This window comes from Catharus ustulatus, chromosome 3 (assembly GCF_009819885.2).
Source record: "Catharus ustulatus isolate bCatUst1 chromosome 3, bCatUst1.pri.v2, whole genome shotgun sequence".
NCBI lineage: Eukaryota > Metazoa > Chordata > Aves > Passeriformes > Turdidae > Catharus > Catharus ustulatus.
The window spans coordinates 109,456,875-109,467,432 of record NC_046223.1 but is presented as its reverse complement, the minus strand read 5'-3'; positions in this window follow the sequence as shown (position 1 = coordinate 109,467,432).

The window sequence follows — 10,558 nt, the reverse complement described above, 5'->3', positions numbered from 1 at the left end:
GCTTTTTTTGGGTAAATTTAGGATAATTTTAAAATTCAAGGTGGCTTTTTGCAGTGAAAAGTAAAAGGTTTTGTTTAGCAAAAGCCAGGAAGGGATACCAAAGTAATATTTTCCAAAAATATGCCTCCATCTTGAGGGTCAATATTTTTGGTCAAACTTAACTCAGATTTATAAGTAGATTTTTTCTTTCTAAAGGGGTTTTGATTTTGGTGGGGGTTTTTTTTGTTTGTTTTGGGTTTTGGTGGGTTTTCTTCCTTTTTTTTTTTCAGGAAAAAACATACTGTTTGTAAAACTAAATTTAGAAAGCTTCCGTGTCCTCTCACCACATCTGGAATAAGGATTGTGACTATTTGGTAACACTGAAGTAGGTGAGAGGCTTCTCCTTCACTCCTATTATTTTTTCATCTCTAAAAATAGAGGTTTCCTCCTGTGGTGAAACAAGTAATCAGTTTTGTAGCTGGATTTCTTGCCAGGCTGTGACCTGTCTCCCAGGGGATGAACTCCACTGCAAACCTTTCTCATCTAATGCCTGACCAAGGCATAGCAGCAGTTTTGGATAGGAAAACCCCGTGCACCTTCCAATCCTCTGGCATCTCACCAGGCTGCAGAGAGAGAAAGAGGTGGCAGAGGAATTATCTCAGGCTGTGGTGCAGTCTCTTGGCAACTAATTCCTGAGGGAAGCAAGAAAAAATTGTCCTCCAGGTTTGAGGCTCTAACTGTCCAAGGAAGAGAACAAAACACTAACTCATTACTTTTGGTGAGCTACCTGTAGATAAAAACATGTTTAATTTCTTGAGCTGGATATCAGTTACGCTATTGTGAGTAATATCAGCAGGATTACAGTGATTTTGCCACTCCTGCAGAGTCAGAGGACGGCAAACTGAAATCGCCGCCTTGATCTGCTCTGCCTGTTTGCTCTTGTTAAAAGGCTTGGGACTGGTTTTCAAGTGGGACAGGTTTTTGAGGGCTCATTGTCAACAGCTGTAAGTGCTTTCAGCACAGCTCACACCCAAAGGCAGGTCAGTGAGCATTATGTTTTCTTCCCTTGGAAATGTACTGAGCGACGCCAGAGATGCAATTTTATGTAACGCGGCAGTGCGCTCCGGCGTTCTGCAGGCAATTTAGGGCCCTTGTGATCTACACCAGCATCAGGAGTGCTTTAATAAATGCTCACTCCTGCCTCTACGGTATCATCAAAACAAAAAGTTTTACATGACCTCAGCTTCAGGCAGGCTGGTTTTCAATGGCAGTGTGGTCCACTGATGCACGTGGGAGCTCCAGTTTCACAGCCAAAGCATGTGCCACAAATTAATACAAGTTTATAAAATAAGAAGAAACTTTCAGCTTCCCCTATATTTGTAGGACCAGGATGCTGACATGCTAATGATTGTATGCTTAGATTTTATGAAAGTTTCCTTCTGTGGGCAAAAACTTTAGAGGTCCCCACATTAAAATAATTAAACCAAAGTAAATGCCAAGGGAATAAGGGCTGCAATATAAACTGCCTAAACCCTGACTCCTCAGTGGATACCTTGCTTTTGTAAGAAGCACCAAGTCAGAGTGTGACCCTGAGTGCCCAGTCCTTGCCTCCAGGCTGTTGTGGGGAAAGCAAAGGCTCATCTTGCCACCTGCTAATTCTCAAAAGTGCGTAGTGAAATACAACATCTGAAAGGGCAGGACTGAGCTTTACATCACTTTTTAATTCAATGGCTCATTCATTCAAATAAGATTTACAAAGACATTATGCAATTTTGCAGCATGCAGTCATCAGGGTTGTGTAATGAATATCTAACCTGCAGCCTGCAAGCCTTAATTGGATGTAGATCATCTCATGACCATGGTGGGGAAGCAAAGAGGGGCCGTGCACCAACTGAGCTTGTAAAAATGTGTTGAAGTCTCTGACTCAGTTGTTGTCTTATATAAAAGAGAAATGCTAGGGAATTGTGAAACCTTGTGAGTTATGCAAGGAGGGAGTTTAATTGCTATTATTGAATTTGTACATTTTTTGCACTGCTAGTAGCTTTTAATTACTCATTACATTCTGAGCACTTGACAATTAGAAATATGAACTGCAGGCGAATTTGTCCTTGATGCTTCCTTTAGAGTAATGGAAAGTTAAACCTGTCCATACAGCTTATTTTACAGAGATATTTTAATTCACACATTATATAATGAAAAAGAAAAGCTAATAAAAATCTTATTCACTCGTTTCCCCCTGAGAACTTGTCAAAGAGATTAAACGTTTCTCATTAGCAGCATTTTAACTTCTACTAGAAAGATTTTCCCACCTTGAAAATCTCCAAAAGCATTTATTTATATCACCAAAGAGCATTTCTGGAAGCTCTAACACACACACATCTATTTTCTGGCCTGCAGTTTACTGGGAATATTGACATAGTTTCTTGCAAACAAAAGGTGTAGAACGGGTAAAAATACAAAATTTATGGCTAAGTGTATGAAAATCTAATTAAAAAAACTTGACACAATTAATTGGAAGAAAAAAAATATTTATTTCTCATTGTAAAATTATGTAAATGTATAATCAGGAAGGAAAAACAGAAACATTAGTATGTCTCATTATCTTCCAAAGTTTTTGAGTGCTAATGGAGTGAAAGACAGAATGCTTTGAATTTTTTTTTTTTTACATGGACATCTGCAACCATTCTTACAGAAAAAATAGAAAAATCAGATATGATAATGATTCATCCTTGCACTTGTAAACATAGCATAAGCACTCAACACAAGGAAATGGACATCAGTTCTGCAGAAAGAAACAAAATGTACACTAGGCCAGAAAAAATATGATTATTTCAAATAATGCTGACCTTGGTTTCCCTTGTCCCTTAACATAGTTCCCATGTCTGTGGCAGTGACTGTCACTGGACTTAAATGAATTCTCAGTCACATTTCTGTTGCCACTACTGGGTTTAATTTACTTATTTGGTTTATTAGGTAGTTAACGACTTGTGTGAATTCTAGTGTCTGTGATTATCAATACCAGTATTGCTCAATACTCAGGATTGAGGCTCCACTGATTTTATTAACCAGCAGGAAGTACAGAGCCTAAATTGTGGCAACGGGGTAGAAAAAGTATCACATTGGTTTCACCCTGTATTTTTATAGTTATCACTTTTCACTTAGTCTGTGCTCTGCACATCCTCAGGGTTGCAGCAATTCATTCTGGTGGCTGATCTCAGTTTAGTAATTTAATTTTTTTGTTTCTCATGCAGCAGAGCGATGGCACATATAAACAAAGCACATCAATTTGATTTGAGTATTTTGACTTCTCTGACATCTTTACAGCATAAGCACAACAATAATAAATCTCTGCCATTATTTATTTTTTGCACTCAAAATCCCGCTCAGGAGATGAATGTAACTTATTTCTGCACAAAGGTGATGATTAGATTCTTGCCCTAAAGGTTCAAGGTGGCTATAAAAATAATTGAGTCACTACCCATGGAGGTATTTAAAAGAAAGACATGCAGATGTGGCGCTCAGGGACATGGCTTAGTAGGTGGCTTAGCAGTGCTGGTTAATGGGTGGACTCTGTGATCTCAGAGGTCTTCTCCACCCTAAAGGATTCTATGATTCTGTGAATTAGCATAATTTCAAGCTTTATTCCCACAACCAGGCTTTCCTGGTAGCCAGAAGGAGATGGCAGGACATGGAGGGTGGTTTGGGGCTGGATGTGCCCAGGTGCTGCCCAGGACAGCTCGGTGATCCAGGCACATCCTGACAGGTGCTGGTGCCTGTGCCTGGACCTGTGCCCTGCACTCCTGGAGCTTGCTGGTGCCAACACACCCGACAAGGTCAGACTTCAGCACCAGCCACCCACCCGGGGAAGTGGCAAAGCAGCCCCAAATTCCATGAAGCTCATTCACCCACCACCGGATATTTATTTAGCCTTGCCACTCTCAGGCAGGCTTTCCAGCCGGGTGGTGAAGAATTTGATGCTAAACCAAAGCTGAAGCCAGGAAGCCCAAAGGCTAAGAAGCAGAGAGAGGCAGTGGCACAGAGCTGTGGATCCCGGCAGCCTGCGGTGCCCCTGGCTCGCCCGCCCCTGTTTTGGGTTACACAGTGTGGTGGCTCAGCCAGGGAGAGGGAGCCCCAGGAGGGGGAAATAAACGTGTTTGGAGGAGGAAACTGAAGGAAGAAGAGTGTTTTCTGTAGGGGAGTAGAGTGGTACATAGGACTGCTCGGTGGAAATCCAACATAAACCTTGCACAAGCCTGACTGCTGTGATCCCCACGACTGTCTTCTCATTCCTTAAGTAATTGAGGCTTCAGCTCTGCAAAGCATTAAAGCTCAGGCTTCATTTTATGCTGTCATTAAGTGCTTTGCTGAACAGGGGCTTAAAGTATCAAGCTCCTTGCATGAGATTTATCCCACCTAATTTTAGACATTTGCAGTGCAGATATCTACACCAGAGCTATAGATCCCAGGCTCTCCCCATTGTGAATGAGGACAAATAAACATCTCTGGGGTGCTGTTCATTAGGCCTACTCTACCCTAGAACAAGAAATAGCACTCATAGAAGTATTTGCAATCAGAGCCCAAAATAGCTAAATCAGATGTAAACATCTACAGTCTGTGTACCTACATTCATGCACCTGAACCACAACAGCCTCTGACGACAGATGAGTAGGAAAAAGCCATACCAATTGGGAGAAATCAGGAAAATGCAAACTGAATTTTAACAGAGAACGGAAACTGAAAATTATTTTCTCCCTGAGAAAGTTACAGTTGGAATTGTTTTTAAGACAAACAGAGGAAGAACAGAATAGGCCATTGTTATTCTCTTGTTTAAGGCATGATTTCTTTCATACTTGCATTGTTTGAGATTGCTTCCCTGCCTCCATTGGTTACTGGGGGTTCCTGCTCACCCGCCTAACTTTTAGAAAGCTGTAGTTAGGTGAGGTTAATCTCCTCTTGTGTCAGACAGATATTTTTGAAGGAGGAATCTCAACTATTTAAGGTATTTCTTCAAAGTTATTTGATTTAGAACTCATGTTTCTCTGAACATTGAAAACCACAGCTTTCCCTGCATAGGCAACTGCGATGTAAACTTCTGGGAATCACTGCAAACATGGGAATGCCTGGAATCCCTCTGGGAAATAACTGCAAAACCTTTAATCCCTGTTATCTCTGAGAGCACATATTTTTGTTTGCTTGATTAGCAGTGGGAGAGGATGAGCAAGTGGTGTGTTGGGCTGTAAAGCTGTGTGCTGTTTCTCTGCTGCTGGGTCCTGGGCAAACACCCCTGAGCAGAAGAGCAGCAGCAGTGCTTGCTGTGAAGTGGTGGGAGGCAGGGAATGTGTGACAAACACAGAAACAGCAGCAACAACTGCAGCTGCTGAAAGTGCAACACAGTGTCCAGTACTGATAGACTTAGTTGGTGCTTGATCACAGAACCACAGCATCACAGAATCACAGCATCACAGAACCACAGCATCACAGCATCACAGCATCACAGAACCACAGCATCACAGAATCACAGAATCACAGAACCACAGCACCATAGAACCACAGCATCACAGAACCACAGCATCACAGAACCACAGCATCACAGAATCACAGAATCACAGAACCACAGCATCACAGAACCACAGCATCACAGAACCACAGCATCACAGAATCACAGCATCACAGAATCACAGAACCACAGCATCACAGAGCCACAGTACCATAGAACCACAGCATCACAGAACCACAGCATCACCACCCCCCTGCCATGGGCAGGGACACCTTCCACTATCCCAGGCTGCTCAACACCCCATCCAATCTGGCCTTGGACACTTCCAGGGATGGGGCACCCACAGTTTCTCTGAGCAAACCATTGCAGTTTCTAACCACCCCACAGTAAATTATTTCTTGCTAATATCTAATTAGGAAGAATATCTAATTAATGTGGTCTGACTCCTATGGCAGGAATTTGGGATGCCCATTTAAGCACTGAACTGAGGCAATAAGTTAGGAGTAAAATTGCTTGGCTTTTCCTTCTGTGAACAGTGGAGATGGGCAGCTGTGCTCTCACAGGGCAGCTGACAACAGAGCTCTGGGCTCTGTGAAGCCCACAGAGGGAAAATTCATGTCCAGGACTATAAGACATCTTTCTATTTTGACATCTAGAACTTTCTGGCTCTGATGTGAAAGCTTCTACCACAATTTAGGGAGCAATGTGGGGACCAGGTCTAGTAGAGTGTATTTTACTTGGGGACAGATTCTGTCTGGGTGTTTTGTGGGACCCAAAGAAGAGGAAATGATTCACTGACAAAGAGGGGGAACAGATGCCTTGACTCACAGTTTCCTGCTCTAACCACTAGGCAATTCCTCCAGCAATTCCTTAGTGCATCAAAAGGATGGATTAGTTTCTTAATTCCTTAAACATCATGAAATGGTTTTCCAGTATTACACATCCAGGCTGGAGGAGGTTCTCTATGTTGCCTGCTGGAGGAGGTTCTCTAGGTTTTATTCTGTACATCTGAGAAAAAGTGCCAAACTAAGTGTATTTGCCTGTCCAAATGCTAATTGCTGATGACACCAAAGTGCCAGGTCTGCTGTACTGCATTCCTCATATGTGGGGGGCTGGGGATTATGGGGTTGATTTACCCATATCTCACTTAGTTCATGAAATTCCAAACATAACAGAAGATACCTTTTCTGCCTAATTTGGTAAGATTCTGGATGATGGTTAAGAAACACAAAAGGATTATGTCCACATAAAAGCAAATTTAAGACATTACTGTTCAATTAAATCATTCTGGGTTTCACTTTCTTTCCAGTAAATAGAATTTCTTTGTATCCATGACCACTGTAAATGGTTTCTAGATCATACAAAGATGACCAAAAGAGTGATTTATCAAGCATGGGTGCAAAAACTTTACATTTACAATTAAGCTGTCAGCTGTATTTGAGAATTTTAAACAAAACTCCACTGCTATCATTGTCTCACATATGCAGTTTCTTTTATAATTATTTTTCCCAAAGAGAAAACACACTATTTTCAAAACCAGTATGCTTAGGCTGACAAATCCACAGGATCCCCTTGAAGGAACGCTCAGATTCAGAGCCCAGGCAGCATTTCCCCTTGCAGGCTGGTTTTAGTTTTAGGACTGTGCCATCTGCTGTTGGAATTGCAGATTTCCCTGGGTCAGCCCAGTCTGCAGGAGTCAGCTCTGACGGCCTGGCCACACATGACTGTGATTTATCCCAGATGAGGGACACGTTGTAGAGTGACTGCCATCCCTGTCAGAGGCTTCAGCCTTGCCAGGATCATTTATTTCACTGCTTTGAAGGGCTCTGCTTTGGCACAGACATGTCAGGGCTCCCAGTTTTCCCTCCTGCTCATAAGTATCAAAGGTGGTATGACACACATGGGATGCACAGTCATATTCTGCAATATTAAATTTTAGCAGAAAATGGAACTTCTTTTTGCCCTTCAGTTCCATGAACAGAGAAGGTGCACAGAAAACTAAGGAATGGGCAATTTCACCTTCCCAGTCCTATACTTTAGTTCCCATTGTTTGTATGCTTGTGGGATCACTATCAAAGCTATTAAAAACTAGACTGAACAATAGAGATATTATTCTGCTACTGAAACTGGATTGCATTCTTAGCCACAAGCATCTCCTATCTGCCAACATGAAAGCAATACCACTTTGGGAAAACTGAAAATGACACCACTGGGCACTCAGATTCCTCACAAGGGTAACCCACATCCTCTGCAGAAGCATTTCTGAGCTCAAAGGTCTGCCAGGAAAGGCTGGCAGGGAAATATTCCCAAATGCATTTTCAATTTTAACTTTTCAACACAGGGCATCTTCCTGGCAGTCACTGCAGAACAGGCATGCTGTGCTCCATGCCTGTCTATGCCAGCACAAAAAATGTGGCAGTAGGTATATGGATGAGGGTATAATACCATATTTTGAGAGACACAACTGACATGGAACTTCTTAATCTCACTCCTGCTTCCTGCTATAACTACATCTGACTGCCTCACATCACCAACATCCCTACCTACTGACATTATTAGAACAGGAAATGTCTTGCATTTTAGACACAGAATTATGTGAGCAGTTAGTTAATAGGATTTTGTTACTGAGAGCTATAGGACCTGGCACCTTTGGCACCTGTCTAATGAGGAGGATGTACATGCCTAGGGATCAAACTGAGAATGGCCAGCACACCACACAATAAGCTCATTAGAAATACTGAAGCATACACCTTAAACCCTGTTCTGCTTCAGGATTTAGGCAGTTTTATAAAGCTTGTTTTCCTCTCAACAGCATGAAGAACTCCCAGATCAACAAGCATCATTAATACTTGCAGCTGGCATGACACCAGCGCTCCCCCAAGTACCTGTCCCCAAGGCTTTAGGTGTCCATCCTACCATCAACAGCTCCTGCAGCAAAACATCACCCACTGGCCATGCCAGCCACCCCCCTGGCCATGCCAGCCCACCCCACTGACCACACCAACTGATCCCACTGACCACACCAGCCCACCCCACTGACCACACCAACTGACCCCACTGACCACACCAGCCCATGGCTCGTGGGACCTGCCCCAGTGCTGCTCACAGGCCATCTGAAGTTAAAACCGAGGCTCACAGGGAGAGCAAGGGATGGTGTTGCCTTGTGTAGACCATGGGCTGGTGGAGTTTGGGGAATGCTGATCTGAGAATACAAGCAGATAAAGGATGTGAAAGCAAAGCCATTAGTTCCTGAGCTGAAATGACTTGGCCAGTGTTACCCAGCAGAGCTGGGAAGTGAACATGGCCCCCAAAGGTCATGTAAACCATGGTTTGTTTTCTAGTTGAGAAATAAAATGGAAAATATGAGGAACACGAGTAAAAAATCCCTTCTGCAGACTGAGAATATGGCTAATATTGGTGTTCCTCCTCTGCTTCATCTAGAATTTGTTTATAACAGCAAGTGATTCTGTTTCAGATAGAAACACAATGAGGTGTCAGCAGAGACCCTTGACACAATGATGGCCAGCATTTCCTCCCAGGATCTGAGTTTTTCCCACAGGACAAACCATCCACTCCAAGCCCTCTTTCCATGGGAGCTGTCTTCTCCCAGTACTGCCTGCAGCCTGAGGCTACTCAAAGGAGAGCTGTAAAGAGGCTGAGGTGCTGAACACCTTTCCCAGTTCTCCTGGCTTCAGGAGGCTTCAGAGTGAGCCTTGGGCCAGAAGCAGGACTACAAATGAAACAGGAGGGCTGAAAGCAGGAGGCAAAAGCAGCTGTGAGTTTTTGACCATGGGGGCTTCAGTGAGAGCAAGACATGAAGGGAAGTGAGCTTGTCCTGGAGGGATCCAGCCATCACCAGCAGCCAGACCTGGCAGATGGAGCTGGGCATGGAGACACCTGCTCCTGCCTCAGCTCCTTCTCCTGCCTCAGCTCCTTCTCCTGCCTGTCCTGAGGCCAGCACAGCTCTGCCCAGCAGCAGCACAGCTCAGATAAAGAAACTGAGCCTTGGTAGGACTGTGTTCCACAGTCCATCTAATGACCACGATAAGCTGCAGGCAGCAGTTTTTGGAGGCTGAGAAAAGACATGTCTCATCTCTGCAGATGTCTCATACAGAGAATTTAAGCTCAATATCCTAAATTTAGAACAGCATGAAAGGAGCCTGAAATGCACAGAACCGCCAAAGCACTTGAACATGGCTTAAACGCCAACTCCTACAGACACTCAGAAAATTGCAAGCTGCTCCCTTCTGAAAAACAGCTACCAAATATGCAGCCTTCCCTTCTGGAATGCTGCATTATTTGGGAAGAAGTGCAGAAGAACAAGTAACCCTGTGCATGGAGTCTCCAGTAGCACTGCTGCAACAACGTGTTGCTGCATGGTGTGGCTGGCAGGCTGGTGGGATGGCTCTGAGTGCTAAATTATGCCACGTTTTGAGAGACGCAGCCCCAGAAATGAAATGTTATCAGTCTAAGTTACAATCTAGTTGCCATGGCAATTATAAAATGGGAAATCATTGGCGTCATTTATACCATTGTCACATGTCTTATGGTGAAATCTTGGCACCCTGGGCTGTGGAAGGAGATGATGAATGTGGGGTTTATCCCAAGTGGCTGAGGGGTTTTTGTGTAGGCTGAGCAGAAGAGCAACAACCCCAACAAATCCTGACTGTCTGGATCCTTGGGGAACAACTCAGGGACACAGTCTTGGGATCCAGACAAAATGGTAGTTTGAAAACCTTAGGACTTAGTTGCTAATTGACATTTCTGCTAAAAAGCCAGATCCAGAATCTTCTTTGTGATTGCTGTAGTCCTTTGGCCTGGCTGCTCACGGGACAGAGTCCTTATCAGAGCAAACCTGTATGCTCTCAAACCACAGGCAGCTGCCAGCCATGGAGGAGACTCAGCCCTTCACTGTGACACCTCCTCTGAAGGAAGCAGCGTCACATTTTGTTTAATTGAAATTAATAAACTGGCTAGGAAGCAGAAAAAACATGAGCAGCCAGCTGCACTGGTGCCTCTCATGTGTTGATGAGGAAAAGGGAGCTAAAATGATCCCACACCATGTGTCCAGGATCAAGGTAA